Source organism: Anticarsia gemmatalis, chromosome 8, assembly GCF_050436995.1.
Source record: "Anticarsia gemmatalis isolate Benzon Research Colony breed Stoneville strain chromosome 8, ilAntGemm2 primary, whole genome shotgun sequence".
Taxonomy (NCBI): Eukaryota; Metazoa; Arthropoda; class Insecta; order Lepidoptera; family Erebidae; genus Anticarsia; species Anticarsia gemmatalis.
The window spans coordinates 1,812,269-1,824,897 of NC_134752.1; the positions used below are offsets into that span (position 1 = coordinate 1,812,269).

Here is a 12,629-nt window from a genome sequence, read left to right on the forward strand (position 1 = left end):
AATGTAAAAATACTCACTAATTACTAGCTCTCTGATTTTAATTAACAAAGTACTACCTACTAATAGAGTACTAGTTTCGTAAAAAATCAAAAATTCCTGCCCAACATGTTTTCAATCATTATTTTCTGGTCGACTTATTACAAAATCTTTTTCGTTTCTTCAGTAACTTCCCCGCTATTAACTTAAACACAAATTACTGTCATAATATAATAGAATGAACGTCAATTATGTACATAACCTCATATCCTTAACTTACATATAACTTACATAAACATTATGTTATATCGTTGCGTGGTGCCATACTTGCACTTGCTTTACGTATTACTGTGTACTAGCGAAACCTAAGTATATAGCCGCGACGTTACCCGTGAAAAAAGCAGCCTTTGTAGGCAAGTAGCAGTGCCATTCTCTACAGTTGGCACAGAAATTGAAAAAAACATGGATTGAACCTAATTCAATGTTGAAAAAACACTTTAAAATCAATAACAAATCGTTTATTATTCAATTTTCGGATTATAATTTTATTTTAATTATATAAAAAAATGATGGTTATGTATTTTCGTAAAATAAGGTAAAAGTGATAACAGAGTAGGTATAGGAACAAAATTGAATCTCCTAAAAATTAACCATTGTGTAGATATTTTTGCCTGTAACTGTACAAAAACAAAACTGAATAGCTAAACATTCCGTAATTTCGTTGCGTGAAAACCCATACTAATATTCACTTTCAGTATTACAGGGAAAGTTATTAGTGTTAGTTATAGCTCGGTTTGATTAATAGGTGAATAGATAATAAACGGCTGTGTCGGTGACAGTGAAATGAGTGACAAATAGGTACTTTATGTTTTCCGTGTTATGAGCTAGCCGACTTGTGCGGCTTCGGTAAGCAGCCTACACTTGGCCAGCGAGGTGGACTCAAAGCCTTACCCCTCGACCGATCAGGAGGAGACCCTTGCCCAGCAGTGAAAAAGTTGTAGGTTATTGGGTACATTTCATCACTTTTTATTCAGCATCTTTTTAATTCCACGAAAATCAATTAACGGTTTTGCTGTGAAAGTTTAAAACACATACTGTTGGAGCATAGTTTATTTTATTATAATTATATTACAATAGCCTGACACTTATAGTAGAAGTCTTAATACTCACTTAGAACTAAAATAATGAATTACAATTTGTTATTTATTTTAATTTTGACAATAGTCTGTTTCGCCCCCTGTTATATATGTTAAGACTATTTTTTTTAAACGGCGTTTATTTTTATACATCTTTACTAACGCTTTTGGGTATAACAAGCTAAATCATTCCTTAATATTAATGTTAATTATTTTGAAATCTGTTATTTTCAATTGTATAGATTCTGTAAACCAAACTACAGCCTTGAGAAGAATCACGACGTCACGGTTCATAAAACACAGATACTTTTTATTACAACCCAAAGTGTTATAACGCAACTAATTAACTAACTTTAATTAGAACTTGGCTTCATTTAAACTTAGTTTTAATTGAAACTCCAGTAGATAAAGTTGGTTGGTTTATGTGGATTTACTTCAGTGGGGTAAAGTAGTAAGTAGTTGCAATCATCCGTCAGTTGATGAAAGTAATTTAGCGCAAAAATATTTATAGATTATCTAAATTGCTTGACTTTTCGACGTAAGTTAGACTGACTCATAGTTTTTTTTTTCATATTTTCAGACAATAACGGTATAATTCAAATTTTATTGTTACACTATTGAAAGAAAATCATAATCTGTCAATATTATCCATTTAAGTTTATTAAAGATAATGAATCAATCCTAAAATAAAATATTTGGGGTTACCAAGTCTCAAACCGGTAGTTTGTTACTAATAAAAATGCTAATTAAATTATCTACTAAATCATTAACATAGATAATTATTACTGTAATATTAAGTAAGTATTAAGTATACAGGCTTATTTTTAAAGTAGCGACGGAAAATCTAATGTTGAATAATTGATTTTAGCCCCAAAAATCAATACTCACAATAAGCAGTCCAAGAATTGCTAAAACCTTTTTAAATAACAAGCCTTTAACAATCTATTTATATCTTACAAGCCATTAAACTTTTCCGATTTCAACGGTTTCGAACAGAAACGAAATTTGAATTTCAAATGTGTTCGCCCAACGGTTGTTGACATTTGACAGGCGACCTGAGCGGTCGAGTCTGTCTAGTCACGAATGAGATTCCTACTGAGATTGTGAGCTACTGGACGAGTCGTTGACGGGCTTATATGATTAAAACATAGAGTATAGAGCAGCTTTTCAGTGAGCAGGAATAATTATTTAAATTTTTATATACTAGCTTCTGCCAGCGAGTTTGTACGCGTGAAAAGATTTACCGTGGTAAAAAGTATCCTTGTGTCTATCTGGGTTATAAACTATCTGTGTATCAAATTTCTTTGAAATTCCTTACATTACTCCCTTGTAAAAGAGCTGATAAAGAACTGTTTATGCGGATGTCTGACAGTATGTATGCAGCTAAACCTTTGATAAAATTTGGTATGGCGATAGTTGAGATCAGACTCTCCAAGCCTCTTCTTTTTTAAAAATGGACCCCCTAAATCATTATTTATCTTACCCAAATAATACACTAGGAGAGCCGCATGAGCCCGCTAGTCAATATCAAAAATAAAACAATTTTCAAATTCAACCGTTATCAAACGAATACTAGATACTAATAACGAGAAATATTGTGAGTAATAAATGCCATAAAGCACCGTTTTATTAAAAAACTTTATAACATTTGAGCAAAATCTTACCGTACCAAAAAGCCCGCGAGCATAAACAACAAAAATGTTTACGGTACGTTCTAAATTTAAAATGCATTCTCAATTTAAAACTGCCAATTAAAAAGTGTGATTTATGCATAGACAATATTTTACAAGCCAGTTATAATTGAGATATATTAAGAGGTAACGTTTGTAGGTCAATGGTTTACTTTGAGATTATTAACTGTTACTACTCGTTTTAATCTGGTTTTTTGTTATGCATAAGAAGAATTAAGTGTCAAATAAAATTTCCATACGTGCGTAATATCACACCTGTTATACGCGAGCGTGTAAGCAGAGGTGTAATACGTGATTCGTTATAAACAATTTTAGTCCTATGTATTAGGAGGCAAGCCTATTGCTATACACCGGACCAATGTTACAAAACTCCAGGCTACTACTGAGAATTATTGTATTATACCCACTTTAACCGATTCGGGAATCGAACCTGAGACCGCGGCACAGAGGCAGTAAAAAATTATTTAATATTAATGACTAATTAAATGACTGTCCCTTTGGACAAAAGCCTATTGCCGAAACGAAACATATATTTACTAGAGATTGAGTTTGAGTCTTCTATGCCGGCTAAGATTTTCTTTGTCACCAGCAACGCTTTTAAATACTAGATGAATTGTTATAGTATACGAATAATAGGTATTTTTTCATGGGAATCATAGTGCAGTTTCATATGGAAACTCCACATCTACATGATGAGTATCTGCCACACATGATTAGACAACATGATTATTTGACGTTCTAGTTAAAGCATCAATTATTGCAGTATTACTCGTCAACAGTGTACACAATTTTGAACTCCAGTTCATCTATATTGCCATTTGAAAATGCTGATCTTCATTCAGTTATTTTACTTATAACTTTTCATCGTTAAACTAAATAGAAGCCTCGAACTGTGCTCAGTGTAGCGATGACCAAGGCTGTTAATACAAAAAAGAAACCTTACATTACACTATTAGTCTTATTAAAAAAACCTCCAAGACTATGTAGTTTGCCGTCTTTTGATGTCATTTTGTGGACATTGTATACAAATGTATTCAGTTTTTTATTTGCTCGGAAATGTCTTCCTTTAATTTCAGGAACTGCTGAATTAGTCACCGTTAAATATATATTCACACTTATGACAGTCAAGGTTACATAGTTACCTACTTATAATTTTCAAGATCGGTTGAAATCATTAAAAATAACTTAAGTTTAACGGTATTATGCAATAGGATTCCTCATTATATAAGACCCACATCATTATCGATGCAAGATTGATGTATGTAATAGTAGGTATATTGATGAACCAGCAATTTGAAGCTGTAAGATTTTTTTTTACCCATAACTGTCCCTCTGCCGGGTCTTCTCCCTCGTTCGAGAGGCGGGAGGCATTGAGAATTGCTTTAGTGTCGAGGGAACTTTTACAAGCACATAAACAACAGACACAAAGTACAACTGAAACCGAAATAAGTATTTGTGGATCCCACGACCTCATGATGCAGTGGTGGCGGTGTGGTGACCTTAACCACTGCGCCACGGAGGCAGTCCAAAGCTCGAGTCCACTACGCTGTCCAAGTGCGAGTTAGGAACTTTTTTTATGATAAGTTATTAGTCTTCGTTCTGGCAGAATACAACTCTACTCGAAACAATCTTCGTGGTTACAATATTCATGCTTAACGTAAGTCAAGTCTTCTGTAATCTACAGATCTCAAGCTGTATCAGTCATTACTCCATTAACAAAGTAAACATGTTCCTCGATGACACTCGCAGTTAACCAATTACGTAGTTAATATAGCAGGCAGATTGATGGCAAATCTAATACATGTCAATCAGAACATCAGCGAAGTATTCCATAATAAAAGTACCGTAGGAAAAATATAGTTACCACCCATAGAGTTAATTTATATTTGTGTCACGGGAAACTGTATTTTTCCCAAGAGGCATGCCAAGTTTGGTAAGGAAGGCTGCAGTTTAAATAATGTATGCTCTACGATCGTATTATATTACAAAGCGGCTATCTATATTATTATCTTAGAATAATTTAATTTTACATAGTTATAGTTCCATTCATTAGATGTCAAAGTGATTGTATAGGATCTCACTATACAACGATGTTTACTTAGCCAGCGAAATTAAAAAAAGAATAATAAAAAAATTGTCTAAACAATTCAAGATTGAATTGCTTAGACAATCCTTTCGCATTATATATGTCACGTATAATTTAAATCTAGTTGATAAATAATATCTTTTTCCCATTAACCAGCTCGGTGAAGAAAGTTGTTTTGGAATTGTCGTGATAAAAAGACAAAACTTCTTTTGTATATAAAACACCAAATTACTTTGGATTCTTTAGTGACATTAATTAACTCGAAAATCTTTAACAATTGACACACACTAAAACCGTGGGTAAGGTTAAAGAATTTTACATTAATATAAAATACGATCAAACTAGCTGATACCCGCAACTCCGTACGCGTTCATTATCGTATGCCATACTTTAAACCATTTAGGAACTGATTTTTTAAATTGAAGATGCCTATATTTGATTCCGGATATTCACAGTATTAGTGCTCAATTTCGTCAGGACTATTAGCGCCATTCCCTTACAGTCTGTACTGTCAAGTATCGAAAGTCTGACAATTAAAATGTACTGCCAAAATAATTCCTATGACGCCCGTTAGAGGCGCTGATCAGATTTTCATACAAAATTATAGCTGATAGATGCTGATAGAACTATTATGATGAGCTTTATGATAGCTAGCCGGTTGTCGATAGTAGTAGAGAATCAAGTTACGCTGTTCAGTGGTTTACCAATAACATAAACAGACACTCAGACGTTCGCATTTATAATACATTTTTATCATCTCACGACACAATAAACTAACTAAAAGTAGTAAAAACACCGTAAACGTAGTATAAAGTTAATAACTAATAATAAAAACAAGCTAAAAACTAATAAACTTGAACAATCAGGTTATCGAACATCTTTGTAAAGACGCTATACACGGATGCGTTTGCGAATACATTGTGTGAAGACTTTCCAAGGGGACAAGCGATGAACGGGTAGCGGGACTGAAAGATTGTCATACTGTGAAGTAGTTTGGAGAAAATTAGCAGTCTGTGGCGACAATTTGCAGTATTTTTTATATTTGGGATAGGTTGCAATTACCATATTTACCATAAAATAAAAATATCCAAATCAAAATAAAGTATTATTTTAGTAGATTAATTATATTGGCAGAAGTCTTTTTTATTTGATATTTTACAGTCATTGAATGATTGCATCTAGAAGAGGGGCTTAAAATTTAACATGGAGAAGAATTATGAGATAACACAGGACCACTTTTTTCCGCCCGAAATCAAATCCTGTTTCGTCTGTAGCAAATACGTTTCAGTTGTAACACATTTTTTTTTAAACGTAACGCCATAAAACAAAACTTTAACAGCAATTAAATATACCTATTCTCTTTTATTCGCTTAATTGCAATTGTTGACACGGGTCCGAACCCCACAATGAACCTATTATAACAAAACGGGTTATTTACCAAAAAGGTTAATTGGGGTACAATAGTGGAAACAAAACTTTTGAATTCTAATGGTCAAGGTGTGAAAATTTCCTTTTTGAACAATTAGAGGGTGAAGTTAGAAGTTAGTATCATTTGTGAACAATTTGAATCAATAATACAAAGGTTGGCAATTGAGAAGTTCTTGCCTTTGAGCAGTTTAACTATTTTGCAATTCAAAGCAAATTATCATTTTTGTTTTGATGTTCCTAACTCTACATAGTGTTCAATTTTAGTTGAGGTGTTTTCTTTTACACTGATCTGTATATTCTGTTTTAGTATGATATAGCAAAAAGTGGATAATGTTTGTTTGAGTGCCAAAATATTGAAACAATGGTTATTGGTATTTAGTATAATAATATAATTTATTTTCTTTCAGCCAATCTATCAATCTAATCTTATTATTGTAGATTTTTTCATTGTTCCTAAGGACAAACAAAAACGAAGCTTAACATTATAATTTATCATACTTAAGGTTACTTCTCAATTCTAAAACTACTTAAATCCTGCAGTTTCATTCGTCAATGTACCTATCAGAGCCGACATACACCAAAGTATTCTTCGGGTCAATTTTTATTGGTTTAGATTTAATACGAGCCAAATCTGATCGTCTAGGTATAAAAAAATACGGAACTAACTCCACTAAAAAGGAAATACAGTGTGCCACCGCTAATCTTTTAAACTTAGATCACAATGTACCTTTCGAAGCGTGCACACATAAAACTGTCAAGAGTGTCTCGCGGAAGGAAGCTGTACGTTCAACACTGGCCGGTCGAGCGTAAACCACTGAACAATCGTAGTTGATACTGCTAATATTGATACTGAAGATGTTTGGGACATTTACTATAAGTAGGAGTTAATGACTTTTAAAATTTTGCTTTGAATGTTTATGATATAATTAAATATGATAATTAGCCTGCGCTGAAACGGAATTAAGTGCAACCTGCGCCGGAACGTCAGGTATTTCATGATAAATGCGTGTTCGAATTATTTACGTATTCCAATAATATACCTTTTACTAAAATTACCCATTTCTGTCCTAGTACTGGGTATTCTACGTAAAGGTACTCTTCTAGGAATCAGGGCTAAGGCCTTCTGTCCAACACGCTGAATTGAATGTTGAGATAATACTGTACGCACGTTAGGTGCTCAATGATAGCCGTTCGCAAGCGAGTTTGAATCTCACCCAGCAAAAATATACTTGACTGGATATACTTGAGTATATCTGTTTATCAAAAATTTAATGCTAGCTACATAAACATTTTGTATAAACATCTGTTTTTGCAGTACATTTTAAATGTCCAATAGTACCGACTGAACATAATCGCGCAATAGATGACTATGTATGGGTTTGGCCAAAAATATTTATATTACTAATTATTGTTCTTCAATCTGTGTACAGTATATTTATATGCCTATGTTTTGTATAGAAAGGGGCAACAAGAACTTACAGTAGAATGGTCATGTAGGATAATTTGCATGCGCGTGCGCCGCTAATGTACTGTTCATAATAGATCAATAATGACGCGGTTTCTATGTTTGTTTCTAATAGAAATGGATTGTATAGAGTAATAATAGAAATGAATGTTTGTTTATATGTTTTATTATTTATGATATTGCTTAGTGGAAGGTTCATAATATATAAATAATTGGATGGAAACAGAATAAACAATTTATTGTTAAACAAAATACAACATATGAGGATTCAATACATATAGCTAAACTAAGAGTAGGTATTCCTCTTTTAACACTATTTTATTCAACACCAAGTGTATCAGCGGTATTCATGTTTTTAGGAATTGATATCTCTCAAAATATTAGCCCTTTATAATGATAGGTCACAAAAAAATAACTATATTTACCTATTTGAAATTGGTATAAAAACTGCGTAATAATTGTTAGGAAGATGGTTTCTAGTTTAAGTTTTGATCAAAAATACAATGAAAATATATTTGAAGAACTCACACACAGTCATCTGGTCCCAAATCAAGCAGAGTTTATACTATAGTAACCAAATAACTAAACGATATATACTTTGAATATCCGCAAATTATTTGAGAAAAAAGACAAAATTACTCTTTAAAATCTTAAATGAAATACAGCATTACTTTTAATCAGCACTCAAAACCTTTCCTTTATGTACTTTCTCTGAATAAGTATATAATAAGCGACAATATTTAACTCTCACGAATTGTCTCCGACTATTGTACGTTTGTTTACTATATTTTGCTTTTATTTTGATATTCTCACGACTTACTTTCCATTTTACTATAAGAAGGCGTACACATTGGTGCGACCTTTTTTGGATAGTTTCCGGTCAATCTAGGGTCAAAAGATTAAAATCGTTTTATATGTAGTTAATTGTTATCATAATTTACAACATGTTTTGACTTTTGAGGTGCTTAAAGTTAAGGTTTTTAAGGTATAACTTAAAGACAGCTGAAATTGTTCGTTAACTTGGTTGGGGTTAAATCTAGTGCATCCTATACAAATCGAGACGCTGATAATTTTTTGAACCTATTGTCGGTAACACGGTACGTGGCCAAACTTTGGGCTGCTGCAGAAATATTCTAACCGGAACAGATAAAAACTTTGCCCGATCCGAGAATCGAACCTAGATCTATTGATTGCCTCCGTGACGCAGTGAGTAAGGTCATTACGTCGCTACCATTGCGTCGGGTTCGATTTCCACACGGAACAATTTTATTATAACTATTTGTGCGATCCACAAATAATTGTTTCAGGGCTCTTGTACTTTGTGTCCGTTGTTTGTATGTTTGTAAAAGTCCCCGCGACTCAAGAGCAATTCTTAGTGTGGGAGTTGTCTTTTAAAGAAAGAAAGAACCTAGATATAGTAGTCAAAGTCACCTAAATAACCTCTTAGACAGAATCCATCATATTGGTCATATCACCATTAACTAACAATTCCCTTGACGAAAGGTCAAAGAAAAAGTACCGCAAATAAATGCTCCAATGTGAACATTACCTTATGTTTTCAACAATTGTCAACTAAATAAACAATACAAAGGGCTTAAGTACTTTGTAGGTTTTAAGTGAAATTATGTGACAGTTTAAATGTCACTTGAATGAGGTTTCGCGTGGGAACTTGTTTCAACTACTTTTACAGTTTAAATTATAATACTTGAAATATTTTACTCCAATTTTAGAGTACGTACAAAAAATTTACATGATGTAATTTTCTTTCCAATCATTCTCAATATCTTGTAAGTTTGTGAAACATAGCCTTTTAACTGCACGTTTGGCGCAGCGGTTAACTTGGCCACCGTGCCGCAATAACCATAGTGTCGCATGTGGTGGGTTCGAATCCCACCCGGGACATATATTTGTGGGATGTGCAGAAATATCTATTCTGAGCCTGGTTGGTAATCTATCTATATAAGTATGTATTTAGGAGTATATAATATTAAGTATGTTTATCAATTATTTGGTTACCATAGTACAAGCTCTGCTTAGTTTGGAATCAAATGACCGTGCGTGATTTGTCTAATGTAATTTATTTTATTTTAATTCAAAGCTATTCTGACTAGGTAATTGCGTTATTGAGTTAAAAATATTTAATCGTACATTCATAGTATTTTAGTCTAAAAATACTCACAAACATTTAAAAATAAAGCCGGACCTGGTTTCTAGAACAGATTCCGCTGTTATGTTTATATTATTCAAATAGCAAGTGTATAATAACTGCTATCTGATATACAGTTATAATCGTATAATTTATACAACTCGTTTATTTTAATACTGTTATAAACAGTTTAAAGAATCGTATGGCACTGAGATAACCTAGTTTTTTCTGGTATTGGACTTATAGAATTAGTTAATAACATTTACTACGAAAATATGACTGCAACGCTCATAGCTAGATGTGCTCGCCGGTTGGTAAACGATCAGCGGGTTAAGCAACCTTTGCCGTGGACATTACTTAGATGGGTGGCCGTTTAGTAATGTATTTGTTCGTTATGACTAAGGCATTCATAGCTAGTTGGGCTCAGTAGTCTGATCAGTGGGTTAAGTATCTATTAGCAAGGTCATTTCATAGATGGGTGGCCACTTTAAGGAGTTTGAGCTGCCTTGAGCTACGTAGAACTCGTAAATTGTCATTCCCGGCTGTGATTAGAATAATGTTATTTAATTGTACAATAAATAGGTTTTATATGTAATTTTTGGTTTTGAGGTAGGTACCTTGGTTACCCGATGCAGGACGTTTAGAAAGAGTTTAAACTTCAGTCGTGGTCACCGTTTGACCACGGCGCGAATTTGACACTTATTCATTAGCTGTGAAACTTAATGTATGATAACTCAGCAGCCATATCACCTATCTCATGACGTTATGGTGGAAGTAATCAACATAAACCTGATTGTATCCGCAAGGCACAGTTAGATAATAATCCTGTATAAATATTGCCAATTTTATGCAATAAAAGTGAAGTGGAGCGATTTCCTATCACTATCGAGTAGCGGACGGGAAAATTTTTGTGGGAACCTGATCAGCGCCCCCAGCGTATCACATCAGAACAATTTTTCTGTAATTTGAAGTATCGAAATGATAAATAAAGTACCGAGGGCGATAAATAGCAATACACGTAATAATTTGAAACTATTAACTGACTCACGGGCCACGGCCCTGTCCGGGTGCTACTTGGTAAAAGAAAATACTATTCTTGATCCCCCAGTCATAAATATTTAAAAGTGTTTTTTTTATTCTTAATTTATTTAAAGATTTTTAAATCAAGTACTTTTTTTTCAAAATCAGTCTACAGGTTTTGTCGTTATAACAAGCAGTAAGACATTTATCATATTAGTATGGTTCTCGGAATGTGCTATATATTTTTTATAATAACTAACGAGTGGTGAGTTAATTACTGAACCAATATATTTTATTGAGTTATTAATAAAACACCAGTTGAACTAATTGGAGACAAACTGGTTTTACACATGCTAGTGTTGTTTTCGCCTTGATTATTATATCTTTTTGTAAATACTTGCCTTTTAGACGGTATTTCGATGTTCCGACTTTCTTAATAAGAAGCAGGTCTTTTGGTCTCACGTAATATAATTTTTTTTGCCAAAGACCTATCACGTAATCAAACTACTACTATCGAGAGTACTGCAACAAAAGTGACATGAATATAAAAACACATTGTTCAACCTCAGTTATCTATCTCAATTGACTACTATTTAAAAGCCACTATGCCGCACATTGTTAGATGAAATTGTCCTCTCTTAGATAAAAGTTATTAACACGTTACAGTGATTAGTGACGAACACTAGCTGTCAACTGAGATACGTAATACGCATACGGTTAAAAATATTGCAATAGAAATTGAAAAATCCTGCTTTCTTACAACATCTTCATCAAGAATTAAACTTGAAATCTCGTGATCATTAGTCGCACTATGCCTTAGAGTTGACACAACTGTACAACGGCAGTACAATGTAGTATATTTTTAACAATAAATCCAAAAATCCAAACGACAACACAACAACTGGCACAACCAATACCACAAACATATATTATTTCCCACACGGGAATCGAAACCACAACCACACAGCACAACTGGCCGCAATAACCACCGATCTATCCAACCTTGAAACATTAACCTATATATTTGGGACGAGTACATTGATCCGGCCCGGGAACTTTGCCAAAACACACCCTCATTACTCTGATTGAAACGATGCAGTTTTACTATGCAGGTGAAATATCTATCTTTTTAGTTCTAGTTAACTATTTTTGGGTGTTTGAAGACAGAGGAATAGTTAGACAGAGTAAAATTTTCTTGGTTTGGCTGTAGTACAGTATCGTTGTGAGAAAATCATAATAGTTATTGATGGAAAACCACCGGGACCGACTTTTTACGTGCCTTCCGAAGCACGAAAACGCTCAGTTTAAATGCCACTTGCAGTCACCCATCTAAAGAATGACCGCACGAACGGTTGCTTAACCCACAGATCGTTTACCGACCGGTGAGCACAACTAGCTATGCCGATATAGGCAGTGTTATAATTTTTTTAAAAATTGCTGCCATTCTGTTCAAAACCTTATTTTGAAGTTTGTCCTGAAAACTGCATGAAAATCGATTTGGTCTTTTTTGTGTACATAATGGTGTAGTGAGTTTATTTATTAGATAAGGTGGAACGTTTTTGTACAAAATTAATCTGCTTAATTTTGATCCCAACTAGATACTAAAGTTTTTTTACCAAGAATCTAGATAAGAAAATAGTTTTATAAAACTTAAATTAGTTTCGAAATTCTGTAAGAGTTC

The 12,629-nt window shown here is 33.4% G+C and overlaps 1 protein-coding gene across 3 annotated transcripts in view; it reads left to right on the forward strand.

Annotated features, from left to right (window-relative positions):
* The window catches only part of mwh (multiple wing hairs), a 145,619-nt gene that overhangs the window by 6,680 nt on the left and 126,310 nt on the right, over positions 1 to 12,629 (forward strand). Inside the window, exon 1 of one of the 3 annotated variants that reach the window (XM_076117063.1) lies at positions 768 to 882. The exons of 1 other annotated variant lie outside the window; for it this stretch is intronic. The gene's annotated coding sequence lies outside the window, so the exon portion shown is untranslated. Of the gene's footprint in view, positions 1 to 767; positions 883 to 955; positions 974 to 12,629 lie in introns of those variants that run through there. One more of the 3 variants, XM_076117062.1, reaches the window with a different exon arrangement.